Below are 17,043 nucleotides of genomic sequence, written 5' to 3' on the forward strand. Positions count from 1 at the left end.
CTTGGCGTGTTTAGTGTAGGTGACAGCATCACGGACCTCATTTTTCACGAACACCTTCAGCATACCTCGTAGATCAGACCGGACATACGTCAGACACTGCGACGGCGAGCCAGACGACGGATGGTGGTTACCTCGAAGAATTTGCGATGACGATTGGCACCTCCTTTGCCACGACCAGCCACGACCTACTGCTACTGTTGCTCACCACGCCGTCCGAAGCGAAAATGAGCTGATACCACACAGCAGCGCTGCTTTATATCTTTTTAAGTTAAAGCAGAATGATGTGCAACCAAGTGGTATAAAAGCTACAAAGACTCCTCCCATTATGTGTAGTTTGCTATCAAGTAGCGACACTGGCTATTTTCTTTTTGCGTACACGGCGAATGAGAACGACCCAAATTTGAGTTTAGTCGCCAAAAGGGTAGGAGCTCAGCGACGAGAAAATTTGTCCCATGGTTTCCTGTGGAAAACCTAAAAATCTGCCAGAAAATGAGGAAATTGACGAAAATTTTATTCAGTCTCGGAGTAGTACCAATAGACTGAGTGAATCCAATCTTTACTTTTCTCAAATTCGGGAATTTTTTCCTGGAAAATCCTGGAAAAACTTGGGAAAACATGAGGCAAATTTACTCATCGCTGAGTTCCTGCACTTTAATTCTTATTTCTGAGATAAGTAAACTCAAATTTGGGTCGTTCTCATTCGCCGTGATAGATATCGGCACCGGTGGTTAGCGTGATTAACTCTCATCCCAGCAGGCCTGGGTCCAATCTCAGTCGGTAGCATTGGAGCTCAGTACGGAAAACAAATCTCGCGTCACTTTTCAATAGGTCCTATCTACATTGATCGATTCTCTTCATAGACACTCTCTTTTGTAAATAACTTGGCTTCACAAATCTGGATCACCAATAGAACAGGGCCCATCAGCATTTGTAAACAAACCGTTCCAAAGCCCATTCCTCATAAAGCGAAGGCCACCCACACAAACCAACACCATCATCGGATAGGGGAAACTTCTACCTACACGATGATGGTGTTGGTTTGTGTGAGCGGCCTTCGATTTGTTAGGAATGGGCTTTGGAACGGTTTGTTTACAAATGCTGATGGGCCCTTTTCTATTGTTGATCCAGAAATGTTTCCTGCCGTCTTCGTCGAATTAGATGCTAGATTGTTGCTTCTTCCATCGAAAATATCCGGCCGTGGCGATTCAAAGATGATCAAGGTTGATCAAAATAATTTGTACCCCTGCTTCCAGTTTGATTACACGAGCATTTTGTGTGATCGTTGGTTCTGAATATGGACAAACAGGCAGATGAATTCTATTCCTACTCTTTACTGTAATAAGCTTGGTGGCCCTGAAAAGAGCCGTTTTGTTTCCAATGTTGATGATTTAACCTCTGAAACCAAACAGAGTGCGTTTCTGTCACTTCAAAAACGTAGATGACATCCATGGCCGCTTACGCTTGGCGTGTGTACGTCAGACACCGCCATGGCAATCCAGACAACGGATGGTGGTTATCTTGAAGAATTTGCGTTTGGTTCTGAATATGGTGATGAGTGTGCAAAATATTACGCAATTCCATCTTCCCTATTCGCACGCGCCCGAGGATCGGAGGCGAATGCCACTTCGACTTGTTTCGTCTACTTACTACTCTCTGACGACTGTGCTGGGGAAACAGCATATGCATGTAGGTAATTGGTCAATTTGATAGTTAATTTGACGCTTTTGGACAATGCTGGACATTTACCAGTTTTTCAATAGTTTCTTGTTGAAAATCAACATTTGGAAGCATTGTTTTCGATGCGTAGCCATATTTCTGATCGATTGGTGATAAAATTATTGAAATTGGACCTGGGGCAGCTGAGTTATTAACGTTCAAAATCTTTCTAAATTTGTTACATGTTCCATTTTCAGTTTTCACAAAGTGTACCCCCATATAGAAATCAAAGACGTAGTCCTACGTCAAAAAATCTGCTGCGCATGTAGCGAAAAACATGTAATTACTCAGTGTCCAACGTTCGCTAATCTTCCGGTAAATAAACGGCTGCAGCTTACCAACTCCAAGCGGCTTTGCAGCAAATGCCTGGGCCGGAATCACTTAACGTGAGATTGTCCTTCAAAATATCGTTGCAGAACGTGCTTGAAGAAACACCGGTCGTTGCGAGGTTCGTTGCTGCATCCTGGTTTCCCTGGATCCGGTTCTAATCCCACTCATACTTCGACACAGATATTCTGTTCCAGAGACCTCTCGCTTCGACCTCCCGCTTCGACCCCTCGCTTCGATCTCTCGCTTCGACCGCTCGGAAATTTAGTTATGGCAATTCTTATTATTTTTTACGGTACTTCATCCATTAGGTATGGCAATTATTTTTCAAATTTTATTCAGCCATCCATCAGGTCATGGCTATTCTTATCTACGATGCATCAGGTCATGTAATAATTTTTCAAAAAAATTCTCCGGTTTTTTTTTCACTATACTTACTTTTACACTAAGCCGGCGCCGGTGGTGTAGTGGTAAGCGTGACTGTTTTATCCCCCCCCCCCCAATGGGTCTGGGTTCAATCCCAGCCGAGGTCAGTGGGATTTTTCTGAGGCATGAAAATCTCTGGTCACGTCTTCCTTCGGAAGGGAAGTAAAGCCGTTGGTCCCGGCCCATGTGTGTTTGAATGGGTGCGATATCCTACGCAGGTGTGGAAGCTGCCTTCCTGTACATTCGATTGCCAATTCGAAATGAACATCAACATAAAATATTTTCGATTCCGGCACAATAACTCATGCGAACGCATCACTTTTATGCATGAATGGCGTCTTTATTTAGATTTGAATTCCTATGCTAAATGGGTTTGACTTGATGTCACACACTTTAAACGTGCTATTGATTCTCTTTGGCGAGTTAAACTACACATCCTTGCTCCAAACCATGACAGAGCAATAAAAAGCTGTATTTGGGGAATATACATGGAAATTGGCATCGCATTTATGCTCCAGGCGATTGAAGCATCTTCATTTATAGAAACTTTTTTCCCTTCATTGTGTTCTGTATATACCATCACGCATCACTAACGCAGTTCGAGGGGGAATACATCACGTTCCTGATGGGATATGAGACTAAAGGATTTACTGACTCGTTTGGAGAAAAAAAAATAGACAGCGGAAAATTGCCGATGCTTGTTAAATTCTTTGATTCGATGGATGCCTTGCCATGAAAAGAGGGGAATAGATACATAAATAAATCCTTCAAGTCATGATGGAAATAAACACCCTTTTAACGATGTTAGAGCTGAAAGTTTTTTTTTCATATACATTAACATCGTAGATAACAAATCATATTTCTAAGGATCATAATATGTTTGTTTATTTGCAATATTCTTTATTGGATAAAAAACATATCCTTTTTCAGACATTTGCAATTCATGAGCTTTTTCAGTAAATGATAGTAATAAAAGTATCAAGGCAACAACCTTCACCGACGAACATATTCTTTCCCTTGACGTCTGAATTTGAAACCACACTATTTATGAGCATCGCCTTAGATACCTAAACCTCGTAGCATGTACAAATGGATTTAAAAGAAGCGGATTGCGAACAGAAAAGGCTCTCTATGCTTCATCTGAATCACAGTCCTTTGCATTCAAATGGGGCATAGAAATTTGCGAGGATGGTTTTCTTTGTATTCAAGGTGGTTGCAGCTTGAGTAGTTCTATTTACAACATGTGTGACTTATGAATAAATTATACCGATCGAACTTCAGCAGGTATGCAACAAGTGAATAAAAATATAGAATAATTCTTGTTAAGTTACTATTTTGAAGATTGTTAATCATAACGTGCTACCTTAAAAGAGTACCAACTCACTGGAAGTGCACTTCTTGCTTTATTTTTTTGCAATTACGTTCCAACTGGAATCATGCGTGTGGCTATAACTTTTTTTGTAACCATAAAATGTGGGACAAGCACAGTGATACCAACAATCAATTCGAAACTAACGATTTTAAATTGGCTCACTACTTGACTAGCCTATTGGTCCCAAGCAAATCGATTAACGTATCCCATTCTAGTATAAATTCCAGTACTACACTATGTTTGTTTTGATTCGGGACCTTCTTGTCTTAGATTTACCTCTATGCTTATACGGTTATACTCTATGCCCACCCAAGTAACAATTTTGGTTTTATGAGGGTTCTGTAGACTATGATTCAGACTTGTAGCATGTTTTAAAACCACTATAAAATTTGAAATGTTAATTGGGCTCGTAAGTTGCGAAAATTTACCAACCCGGAAGATTCCTTGACCATACTGGACATTTTATTTTATTTACTTATTTATTTGTTTATTTATTTGTCGTCAATCACTGTAGACCGTTTTACAATTGTTGTCTTAAGTGCTATTTTTACAATTATGTCTTAAGAACAAGTTAAAACATTACTTCTAGTTGACGTTGAATTTGGTTTTTGTCATTGTAAAGTCAATGTTATCGCAGTGCTTATTATATGTATCCATCATTTGGTTCAAGGGTCCAAATTTGGTATAATTCGTACGATGACGATTTGTAGCAAATATATGTCTATTTCGTAAATGCCTAGATGGTGTATATAAATTTAAGGATGACAACAGTTCTATTGAATCAATGCGATGTGATACGATATTGTTCACGAAAGAAATCATAGCAAATTTACGACGCTCTTTTAATTTTTGGATATTTATGAGCATACACCGAGCTGTGTAAGATGGCAGAGGAAATACAGTCCAACCTAACTTGCGGAGTGCATACAATAGAAACTGCTTTTGAACGAACTCTATTCTTTCTTCGTGTGGGATTGAAAAAGGAGACCAAACTATGCTGCAATATTCTAATATCGACCTTACATAAGCAATGTACAATGTTTTTATCGTATACGGATCGTGAAAGTTATAGCAGAAACGTTTTATGAAACCAAGCATGTTGTTAGCTCTGTTAATAATTGTGTTATAATGATCGGTAAAAGTAAGTTTTGAGTCCAAAATAACACCTAGATCCCTGACTCTATCACACTTTTCTACGATCTGTTTTCCTAAAGTGATTGTTATATCGGGTAGGATTCGTTTTCTACTAATGGTAATTGAGTGACATATTTTTATATTTAATTGTAGCAGGCTTTTTTGACACCAAGTATGGAATATCTGAATTTCCTCTTTGAATGTGATGATGTCTTTGGCATCTTTTATTTCCAGCATATGGTCAGCATATATTAAAACTTTCAATTTCTTAATAATGAAAGATATGTCATTGACGAAGAGAATAAATAAAAGTGGTCCTAAATGGGAGCCTTGAGGAACTCCTGAAGTAACATCCACGGGATTTGATATCTTTCCTTTGTATTTTACTATTTGATGGCGGTCAGTTAAATATGATTCAAGCCACATGAGGAGAGCGTAATGAATTCCCATTTTTTGAAGTTTAAAAAGAAGCATGGGTATGTCAATTCGATCAAACGCTTTGCTGAAATCTGTATACAACACTTCTACATGGTTTCCGTTGAACCCGCTACCTCCGGTGCAGCGCCTTTAATGACTTTAGGCTATCATGACACCCCGGAAGCGCATTTATAATGAAGCATAATTTGCAAAGGAGAGAAGGTTAAGTGTTCGTGAGAGAAAATGCAAATAGAAGCTTCACTTGCTTTCCTTCATAAATACCGCTATCCGGGGGCAAATTGATCGCTATAATAAATTTGTATAAATTTCTATTTTAACCGAAATTGACAAACTAATGGTATTACAATCAGAAGCTACAAGGTCTGTATCTGCATGATTGCTTATCATATAGAGTATTTTGTTCATTTTAAGGAAATTTTTGTAATGTCAAATTTTAAAATATCCGTATGGGGTGAAATTGATCAACCCTCAAATGACTTTCGAGTAATTTCCTAGTTATTCTTATTACATTTAGGTTCCCTGAATCCAAATCAGATGCTAAAATCCAGGCACCGGGTAACATCTATTCCAAAATTCGTGAACCACAAGTCACGAGTTGTAGAACAAGTCCATTTTTCGTTTACGAAAGTACACCGTAAATAAAAAGCATGAAATCGTGAACATTGTTTCACAAAATAAACGCCTGCGTTGTGATGTACCGGGCAATTAAGCAAGAAATAAGTGCTCCGAAGACAACAAAACCATGTAAGATATACCACCGATTCCTAGTCCAGACTACTGCAAACTAGGGGAACAGGATTTTTCTGTAATCAAAGGAACACATCTTAGTAATTTTTATTTTTTATGCACCGCCGATGATGATCTTGAAAAAAGGAAAAAATGAGTTAGTTAGTCTTCATCTATGTGATTCCTAATCTTCTATTCGTTGTTCCCTAGTTTGAAGTGGTTAAGACTAGGGTTCTGATGCATGGTCATTATCGGTGTCATACCTTATTTTTTTTGCTAAGGAATCCAATTTTGACTGACAAAGGGGCGCGCCTTTTGAGGTTGTTTCAACAATCCGAAGGGTATAAATAGCGGGACCTTTCAATTAGAGTCGGATCCTTGCGATAAATGCAAGAGTGGCAACTGTTAACAAATCGAATACTTCATCATTTCTCAATAGTGATGGAGTAATACGACATGCGTTAAACTAAGGACACGGGATATACTACAATAGATCAAATTACTAATCGCACTGGTGTTAAGTCCCAAACAGAGAAAAAAAATCACACGTTTTGCATTTTTGGAGCAGTTTACACAGTTCGAAAAAGTAGTGTAAATTTCTGTTCAATATGATGCACATAAATGGAGCGTCACATATCATATAAGTTTAATTTATAAATCATGTAAAGTTCTGAGACATTTCATGCAATGTAGAAAATATTGTTTACAAGAGCCCATCTTTGTAAACAACATTGTTTACAAGTCGCTCGGTTGCATGAAATGAAATACAAGTTTACGTGAATGAATGTTTACATCACAATTAAAATTCAGAATTTTTATCTGTGTAGTTTTAGATGCAACCAACAATATGTTTCATCCTATCTTTTTTATCTTTATTTGTTCTACATTTTTACGCAATACAGTATATTGATATTTTTGGGGATTTTCACAATTATTTTATTCAGTTTAACTGAGACAAAAACGTTTAAAAATGATCATATGTCCATTTAAAAAATGTTTTTTTCTGTGGAAAATTGAAAAAAATGTTTTTTAGTAGATTTATAATGTAATATCCTATCGATTGGCGAATTTGGATATTATTATCATTTATAAATGACAAAGTTACAAGTGTTCAAAACCTAACACTATTTCAATACACATATTTTTTGATTTGCACCCCAGTATAGTCGACAAAGACGTAGTTCTACGTCAAAATATTTACTGTGATTTTTTTGTTAATGCTAATTTGTGGATAAAGTGGATGTGGAACAAGGATATGTCGGTCTTCCTGGTCATTAATTGTTTTACAAGTCTTCTACAGAACAGTTTCTCTAAAAAAATATAAACGAAAAGAGCTAGAAAAATAAAATTACTTGATTTGGCCAACGGTCATTTCGCAGAACGTCGTGTTTCCGAAGGTAATTTTGTCGAATTTACATTATGAATGATGTATGGAATACATTGGAATAGGGCCTCCCTTAGCTTAGTCGGTATACACACAAAATTTTTTTTACAGTACACTGTAATTTTTCTACCGAATACGGCACAGCAGAACATTCGGTAATCGGTTCGGTAATTTTTTGTTGTTTTACAGTACATTCAGTAAATTTATTTTCGCTTTTCACCTGTCAAAATATACTGAACCACATTGTAAACTTTGCTGAATGATTGGTAAAGTGTACAGTGTAAATTTTCTACCGACCATTTTGTTAAAGTTTATTGTTTTTTTTGTGTTTTCTTTAAATTTGATGATAAAAACAATGCAATATGCATTATATTAGTTGTTTTTTCATGGTAGTTGAAGACTTTCGGTTGCTTATCGTCCATGATGACTGGTGACTAGAAGTTCTCGACTTCCCTGGGCATAGAGTATGATTATACTTGCCACGCAATAAATACTAATGCAAAAATTGTACTGGTAGCGACTTGTGTTACACTGTTATACTGATTTTCTTTAACAACGTTATAACAACCGTTGTTGGATGAGGCAGAATGTTGTGAAATATATCAATTTATAACAAAAATTACTTTAGTCCTAACAAAAAATAAAATCTTTTATAACAATTCTGTAATAAAACTATCAAACCAAATTATATTATTTTGAAATATTATAACTAGTTTATAACAGACTTCGAACACCCTGAGTTACCGAAAATATGATACTTTAGAACAACATCATAAATTATTAATTCTAAAATCAGTTTTGTGTAATAGTTTATAGTATAACTCATAAATAAATAGAAGCGCGTTTATAGTAGTTAACTGTTGGTATTTATTCTTAACATGGTTAAGGCCATCATGTTTACAAATTAAAATATAGTCATAAATAAGTAAAAAGCACATTAAATGACGAAGCAAGATAAAATACGATTCTACCCAAATTAGAAGGATTTCGTAAATAAACTTAAACAATTTCTTTAAAATTCAAATTCAAATATATAAAATATTGCTAAAATCAATCAATTATTGTCGTAGTAGGAAATAACCTGGGTCATAAGCCCACGGCAACCCTTCGCTTTGATTCCTCGACATTCAATATACGTAGATTTATTTGGATCGAGGCGAACCTTCTCTGAATACTCCTTTTCTTGAGATTGTTCACCTCCTTTAACTGCCGCTATTGGCATAACAGTCCCGTGTAGATTTTTTATCGATTTTGTTTTTTTACGTGAATAAGTTTAACTTTACCTGCAGTTTAAGAAGAACTGATAAAATAGTAGAAATATTCAAAAACAAACCCTACTTCTTTTGTCCCATGTTGACAATATCCGCATAACAGTTACACTTATGTCCGCTCGATATGCTAGGACACAAAAAGTTGGAATAAAGGCTTTTTTATCAAATTATTCTATCTTATCTTACACACTTAGAAATACCTAATTTTACACGTGACGGAATCCATCTTTGACATAAACGATGAGACGTAAACAAACATGTCATGTAAAATTAAGTGCTCCGAGACTGAAAAGTTCGTTACTCGACGAAAAGTACGTTTGATTGAGCTGAGTTTTGCGTCTATTACGACTCAATTTTGTGTCAAAAATGACGCTCGTATATGTCAGTCTCAGAGCACCTAAATTTACATGAATTTTTTTAAGTGTGTAGTAAGAGACCTCTAATTCGTGTCATCACGTATTTTGATTTGTTTCATGGGGTGCTCACACGAAATGGAGAGTATGGGTGGAGACATACGAGGTTACAATTGTCACCTGACTAGTGACTGAGAGACCCGACTCGAAAAAGAAGTCAGAGTGTGATTTTATTTTTGGAAAGTGGTGTTAAACTTAAATTTATTGAGTTTATTTTGAAGAATTTCTGTTCCCTTCCGTTCAGGGAGATTAGTCCAACATTGCTTTTGGTCATCTTTGATTGCGGGCAAAATTGCATTCAGTAGCGCTTGTTTGCGATCATTATATATGGTGACCGGATCGTTTCGACGTGTAAGGATGCTTTCAATACCAAAATCACTGTCAGTGTCCGTCTTCAGCTGTTTCTTGGAAAGGATGCAGCAAGTTTTCATTTCTTCGCTGTCATCCACTGATTTTCCTTATGCTCTCTATATACTGGCGTGGCTTACAGTGATTCAATGTGTACCGAGAAACTGTTAACTTTATCTCGAAGAAATCGGTATTTGCAATATCCACCGCAAGAACATTCTTCTTCGCTTTCTGGACCACATCGCTAAACTCTGAGAACGTTGATGTAGGTGGACCGTGACGCATGGCTTTCCCGACAGCCGGGTGAAAACTGTCGGCTGACATAAACGCACGTCTTCTTCTCCTTCTTCGTCTTCTTCTTCTTCTTCTTCGCCTTCTTCTTCTTCTTCGCCTTCTTCTTCTTCGCCTTCTTCTTTTTCGCCTGCTTCGCCTTCTTCTTCTTCTTCGTATTTCAAGCTTATTGCACGGCGAATGAGAACGACTCAAATTTAAGTTTAGTTCACTCATCATCGCCAAAAGTGCAGGAACTCAGCGATGAGTTAATTTGCCTCATGTTTTTCCAGGTTTTTCCAGGATTTTCCAGGGAAAAATTCCTGAATTTGAGAAAAGTAAAGATTGGATTCACTCAGTCTATTGGTACTACTCCGAGACTGAATAAAATTTTCGTCAATTTCCTCATTTTCCGGCAGATTTTTTAGGTTTTCCACAGGAAACCATGAGACAAATTTTACTCATCGCTGAGTTCCTGCACTTTTGGCGATTATGAGTGAACTAAACTCAAATTTGAGTCGTTCTCATTCGCCGTGTGCATATCGCATATTAGCGTGCTCTCAACTTAGTGTTCTAGATGCACTTCCACAGTTATTAATTAAGAGCTTTCGATGCCTGCACGCTATTTCAAAACTACCCAAATTTGGGTAGAATCCACCCAGATCTGTCGAAACTGAACCTACCCAAAAATATGTAAACTGTGTTGGCAGCTACAAGTTGATAAATTAACAACGTCGATCAGATTCATGTCGATGTTGTTCATTTGTCAACTTGTAACTGCCTACACAGTTTACACATTTTTGGGTAGGTTCAGTTTTGACAGATCTGGGTGGATTCTACCCAAATTTGGGTAGTTTTGAAATAGCGTGTGTACCATTTTTGCATTGGTATAATTGTGTGGCCAATCATACTTCTATGACCAGGGAAGTCGAGAAATTTTCTTACCCGAAAAATTCCTAATCCGGACCAGGAACTGAACCCAGCCACACCTTTACCGACTGAACTAAGGGAGGCCCCCATAAACGCATGGCCAGACTCGAAAATTTGAGGAAAACTTCCTTCACTTTAGTTTCCTTCGTATTGAGGAAGATAATTAAATAAAGGAATAGTAAATAGAAAAAATTGAAAAAAATCATATAATTTCTATATAAAAAATCACTTCTTGGAGGTCCACAGCAAATACGAGCTCTTTAGATCGAATTTCGTCTTCATCACTTCGGTAAGCTGATCGTGAAAGTGTTGCCAACCGTAAATGTTCAACATGCGACTTACAAGCAGAGCATATGCCGCGGATACACTTGTATGACAAACTATGATCATAAGCATAATAAATTATGAGCAAATCCATGGTCACACTTGTATAGTTTGTGAATAGTAGTTGTATAGTGATTATAATTATTATACTCATGGTCATAATAGGTCATATTATTTTGCTCATGCTCATAATAGGTCATACAAGTGTATCCGCGGCAATATAGTCATGAAACGATCTTCTTCCGTGTGTCCAGATGGCTCTGATGTAATGCCGCAGTAACACAAACCTCGCATAGTAGAATCCAAGTGAAATTTATGCGTCACTAGTGGCGGGAAATAGTACTAGTCAATGGCGATAAATTTATGACAGCCGGTTCAAATTCCAGAGTTCGAATGTAAATTATTTTAAAAAAAAAGTTCAAAATAGTGAGGTACGATAATTATTCTTAATGATACATGTAGAAAATTTGTCGAATAATGTAATGTTGCATGGTCATTGAAAGATAATACATAATGATGCACCGATATTATGTAGGTTATGTATGGTATGATTGCAGATTCCCATCCAGAACTCGACGTCCAAGTCAGTCTGCTGGATATACTGGACTATGTTGGGAACTCTGTGCTAGTGGATACAGAGACCTAGCATATTTTGTGCTTGGGCTACACCAGTAGATTAGCAGCAAAGCAAGAATTGAGGGAAATGGGTTTGTGCTGCAAAGTTCCATCCCGGGGAGCGGCCACATGAAAGTAATCTCAAATTACCCCTCAAAACAAACTATGGGACTTATATTCTAAAAAGTCTGCTTGAACAAAATGATGGGAGCATATCCGCTCTGTCTCTGTTCCGTAAACAGGGGCAACCTTTCTCTACTGCGTAAATTTATTGCTCCCCGAGTTCGGAACCCGAAAAAGTGGAAATTTGTTCTCGTTGCATCCGGGATAATGCACGATCCTGTAACAACAACGAAAATGTTAAGTGGTGAAGCTTTCTCTTACGTACACACTTAGAAATACCTAATTTTACACGTGACGGAATCCATCTTTGACATCAAGGATGAGACGTAAACAAACATGTCATATAAAATTAAGTGCTCCGAGACTAAAAAATTCGGTACTCAACGAAAAGTACGTTTGATTGAGCTGAGTTTTGCGTCTATTACGACTCAATTTTATGTCAAAAATGACGCTCGTATATGTCAGTCTCAGAACACTTAAATTTACATGAACTTTTTTAAGTGTGTAGTCTGAAAATCAACACTTTTTTCCTGATTGCAAGCGATTATATTATTGAAGCCACTTACCATTTTGAAGAAGACCACTTTTCCTAAAATTGGATAAGCTTTTTGATCACCAAAACGTTCAAAAAAAGGCAAATTTTAAATTTCAAAAGTGAAAATTTTGATGCGAGTCGCGTTTGACAGCTGTTTACATTTGTTATCACCGCTACGACAACAGTGCCACGGGTGTCCGGTGGATGGTTGGATTTCACTATATCTAATCTTTCTTAAACGGATTTGTATTAAAAAAAATGTGATGTTTCGTATAAGATTGAATTCTAATTCATGGAACGGGCACGAAAATCGATATCCAAAATACCCAACCGACAACTGCAATCGATTTCGAAATGGATTCCGTTCCGATAATACCCATCATTCTAAATTGAAATTCGCTTGGAAAATTCTCAAATGTGGATGTGCACTAAAAACACTTAGTTAAGGGTATCCTTAAAATTCCAATTGGAACATAAAACTAAATCAAAATAAAAACAAAAATATCGATATTCTATCGTTCGACCTTTCGACGACGTTCACTGATAAAATAAATACCTACCCCGCCGTCGGTGGGTGATTTTGAATTTGTAGGCAAAGTGTTGCCTGTCTATTAGACCTGTTCATTTTAAACAAAATGTTCGGAATGTAACGGGTCAACCGTGATTCCTGTTCGTCATGTCAATTTGAACTTTTGTGCAAATTTTCAGCAAAATCGGTGTTGATTTAGAGGTGCTTCAAGTTAATTTTATGTTTTCAAGGTAATTTACGGCTTATAATATTTGTATCTCGAGACTGAAACAACGAAAGCTGCTGTAACAGCTTTCATAGCAAAGCTTAATGTGTTATCTACCAACTTTGTGGCCAAAGGTTGACTATTCGAAGTGATTTTATTGAATTTTGACTTAGTTTCATGCTCGAAGATATCTTAAAATGTGAAGAATTTTAAAGTATTTGTTCTACGAATTTTCCACCCCATATGATATAAAAATGTGTAGTGTACGGCATAATGTTCCTCATATTGTTCTAGAAGTTTCGTTCCAACATAGTTTTCGTGTATATTTCATAGATTGAGAGATAAAAATCAGAAAAGAGGCCGTTTTAGCTAAAATTCACAAGACAACAGAATCAATAAAAGTCAATTAGATTGACAGAACATAGTTGCATTGCTTTTCAATGACGACCGATGACTGTTTCATTGATAGGTATATGATTTTTTTCATAAATATGAATCCTCAGTAGACGTGTTTTTTTATCAAAGGCAAGCGTCACTCGAACCATAACAGCAATTTATAAAATAACGAACATTTGAATGGCTCGAGTGACACTTGCCTTTGATAAAAAAAACACGTCTACTGAGGATTCATATTTATGAAAAAATCATATATCAATGAAACAGTCATCGGTCGTCATTGAAAAGCAATGCAACTATGTTCTGTCTATCTAATTGACTTTTATTGGTTCTGTTGTCTTGTGAATTTTAGCTAAAACGGCCTCTTTTCTGATTTTTATCTCTCAATCTATGAAATATACACGAAAACTATGTTGGAACGAAACTTCTAGAACAATATGAGGAACATTATGCCGTACACTACACATTTTTATATCATATGGGTGGAAAATTCGTAGAACAAATACTTTAAAATTCTTCACATTTTAAGATATCTTCGAGCATGAAACTAAGTCAAAATTCAATAAAATCACTTCGAATAGTCAACCTTTGGCCACAAAGTTGGTAGATAACACATTAAGCTTTGCTATGAAAGCTGTTACAGCAGCTTTCGTTGTTTCAGTCTCGAGATACAAATATTATAAGCCGTAAATTACCTTGAAAACATAAAATTAACTTGAAGCACCTCTAAATCAACACCGATTTTGCTGAAAATTTGCACAAAAGTTCAAATTAACATGACGAACAGTAATCACGGTTGACCCGTTACATTCCGAACATTTCGTTTAAAATGAGCAGGTCTACTGTCTATACACATATACCTATATTATCAATGTTGGCTACCTGGCATCAAAATCTCAGGATTGAATTCATTAAGGGGGGTGAAATGCCTTTGGCAAATTGTGGCCGTACTGTATGCGCTCCGAAAAGATAAGAGAGTTAGTCAAATACCTTCTACTAGAGGAATCAGACTGCCTACGTGAAGATTGCATACGAAGTGGATCTTCCATATTTGTCGTATTTTCCTCTGAAAATTCCATCAATGTTGATGACGAGGATTGTCAAAACAAACTTGGCGAGACATCCACTCACTTTCAACAAGCTCGAAATGCTTTTAAAGGAGATAGGTGTTATCAGTGATGTATGTAGTCCTAAAATTTGAGCCAGTAGTCGCACTAAAATTGATATCCGTCTATCGAAGATAAGTCCACCTCCCATAGCAATGCGCCACATTGAAGTCCAATTTAAAGTAAAATCAACGCCTAATCAAACACGAACAAAATAACGACACCATAAGGGTTACTGTGCACTATGGGGAATCTCCACACAAGGAGATGACCAAAAATATTTTCATGAATTTGCCTCAGTGTACCGAAAGGCTATAATACCTATCACTTGAAAAGACACATTTTGGATCCGAGCCGGAGGCTGAAGTATCATACCAATCAATTCATCTCGACGAGATCGGAAAATGTCTGTGTGTATGTTCGTGTGTGTGTAACAAACACTCGATTTTTTCGGCGACAGTTGAACCTATTTGAGTGGAATGAAATTTAGTTTGTGTATTTCTGGCATCCACAGAATGCTATTGAATTTTATCCCGATAGGACAAACAGTTCCGGAGATATGAACATAAGCGTGAATTATAGGTACCTCCGGGGAAGTGGCCAGACTCTGAAATGAGTGAAAACCAGTGGGAAGCGAACAACAGTATTTTGCCTATGCATCATAGATTTAACGTGGCATCTAATGTTTTTGTTTTGATTATTTTGATGATCGTAAAATACCAGTAAAATATTTTATTGGGCTTCCAATCAATCAGTTTAATGTTCCTCAGTACTCATTTTCTTGAAAAAGCACTGAAAACACATTGAAATTTTTATTTTTATATTGATTTTCCAAACAAAGTTCATTGATCTCGATGAGTCCTTTGCCCCATTGCACCAGATTTGGGGTAAACCAACCAGAAAATGGGTACCAAAATGCAAAGTATCGAAATCAATGTAAGCTAGATGCGTTATATATTGGATTTGATAGCCATGCATACTCCTGGTGAAAACCCATCATGCAATACATCAAATCACATGTGAATGCAAAAATAACTTCATGAAGTATCCAGGAGGGCCACATCCGAACATGTTCAACGTGGCCCCGGGGAAGTGTCCCGAAAATGACTAGAGCCCAAATCCATCATCCGACACATATATAACATCACATCAGAATGCGAAAACAATATCATTGGAGGCAAGATAAAGTATCCAGGATCACATTGGTCAGGTCACATCCGGACATGTTCCGGTACCCTCGGACTTAAACCAAAACCTATCATGCGGCATATCAACTCACTTAAGAATACTAAAACATTATCATTGGCGGTTAGATGAAGTATTCAGGATCACATTGGCTTCATTCGAATATGTACCAGGTACCCTCGGGGAAGGAACTAGAGTTTGATCTGCGCAAAAACATCATAGCAACACATTAAATCACACTAAAATTCAAAAACAATGACACTGTCACCGGGCTTTTTCCAAGTACCTTTAAGATTATTGCGTTCAAAATATGTGCCCATTGGCCACATCTGGATACCGTCAGGAAAGTGACTAGTATGTATCAGTGTATCAAATCGCATGAGGATACAAGAACAAGAAATCAAGGAATATTAGTGGTTGAGTTCAAGATTATTCCATTTAGGAGGTTAAACAGAATCTTCAATTTGATGGCAAAAGCAGCATGGGAATGAGGAGGAAAAAAAAACTCGACTAGTGCTTTGGATTTGATTATATTGGATTACATTGGAAACGAGACCATTTAAAGGGACATCGTGGGATTCCTTGAATTTCTTGTAAACAAAATAAAAACTGTCTATGGGGCCGCTCAATACGATTGAATATCCTCTAAGCTGGAATAATCTAGGTTGTGTCCCCAGTATTACATCGGCCATACTCTGGTTTCCTTTCTGGATACTCGCTTGGATATTGATAGAAACTGACACGATTCAAAACTTATCACGCGATATTTTACATTAAATCACATCAGAATTCAAAAACAAGCCTTTTGGCAGTCAAGCTGAGCGTCCAGGACCATATTTATTTATGTATTTAGCCACATCGGTGTATGATTTCGGCACCCTCGGGGAAGTGGTTGGAATCTGATATGATTACAAAATTATCATGTGAAACACCCAGTTGCATTGCACTTGATCAAAGGTTGAAACAACGGATAGAAGAATGGGGAAATATGCAAATTTTGACGCATTTTCCTTTGAGTGGAAGATTACGCAATGGTCCTGTCTCATAGTGGGTGATAGGATGCTAATTGCTTAAGAAAATTGAACTCGCCAGACTGCATAACCGAAACTCTCATATCCCATCAACGAATAGTCGGGAATTCAAATAGGTAAAAAAAGAGATTCATATTATTTTGGGGGTGTTCTATCTAATCTTAAATTGGAGCTTGGGGCAACGGATTTTGTTTTTGTTCCTTTATTAAAGAGGTTGTCAGCTTAAAGGTTGGTTCGCC

Source organism: Ochlerotatus camptorhynchus, unplaced genomic scaffold (genome assembly GCF_037179485.1).
Source record: "Ochlerotatus camptorhynchus isolate MF236.1 unplaced genomic scaffold, CSIRO-AGI_Acam_v1.1 ptg000295l, whole genome shotgun sequence".
Lineage (NCBI taxonomy): Eukaryota > Metazoa > Arthropoda > Insecta > Diptera > Culicidae > Ochlerotatus > Ochlerotatus camptorhynchus.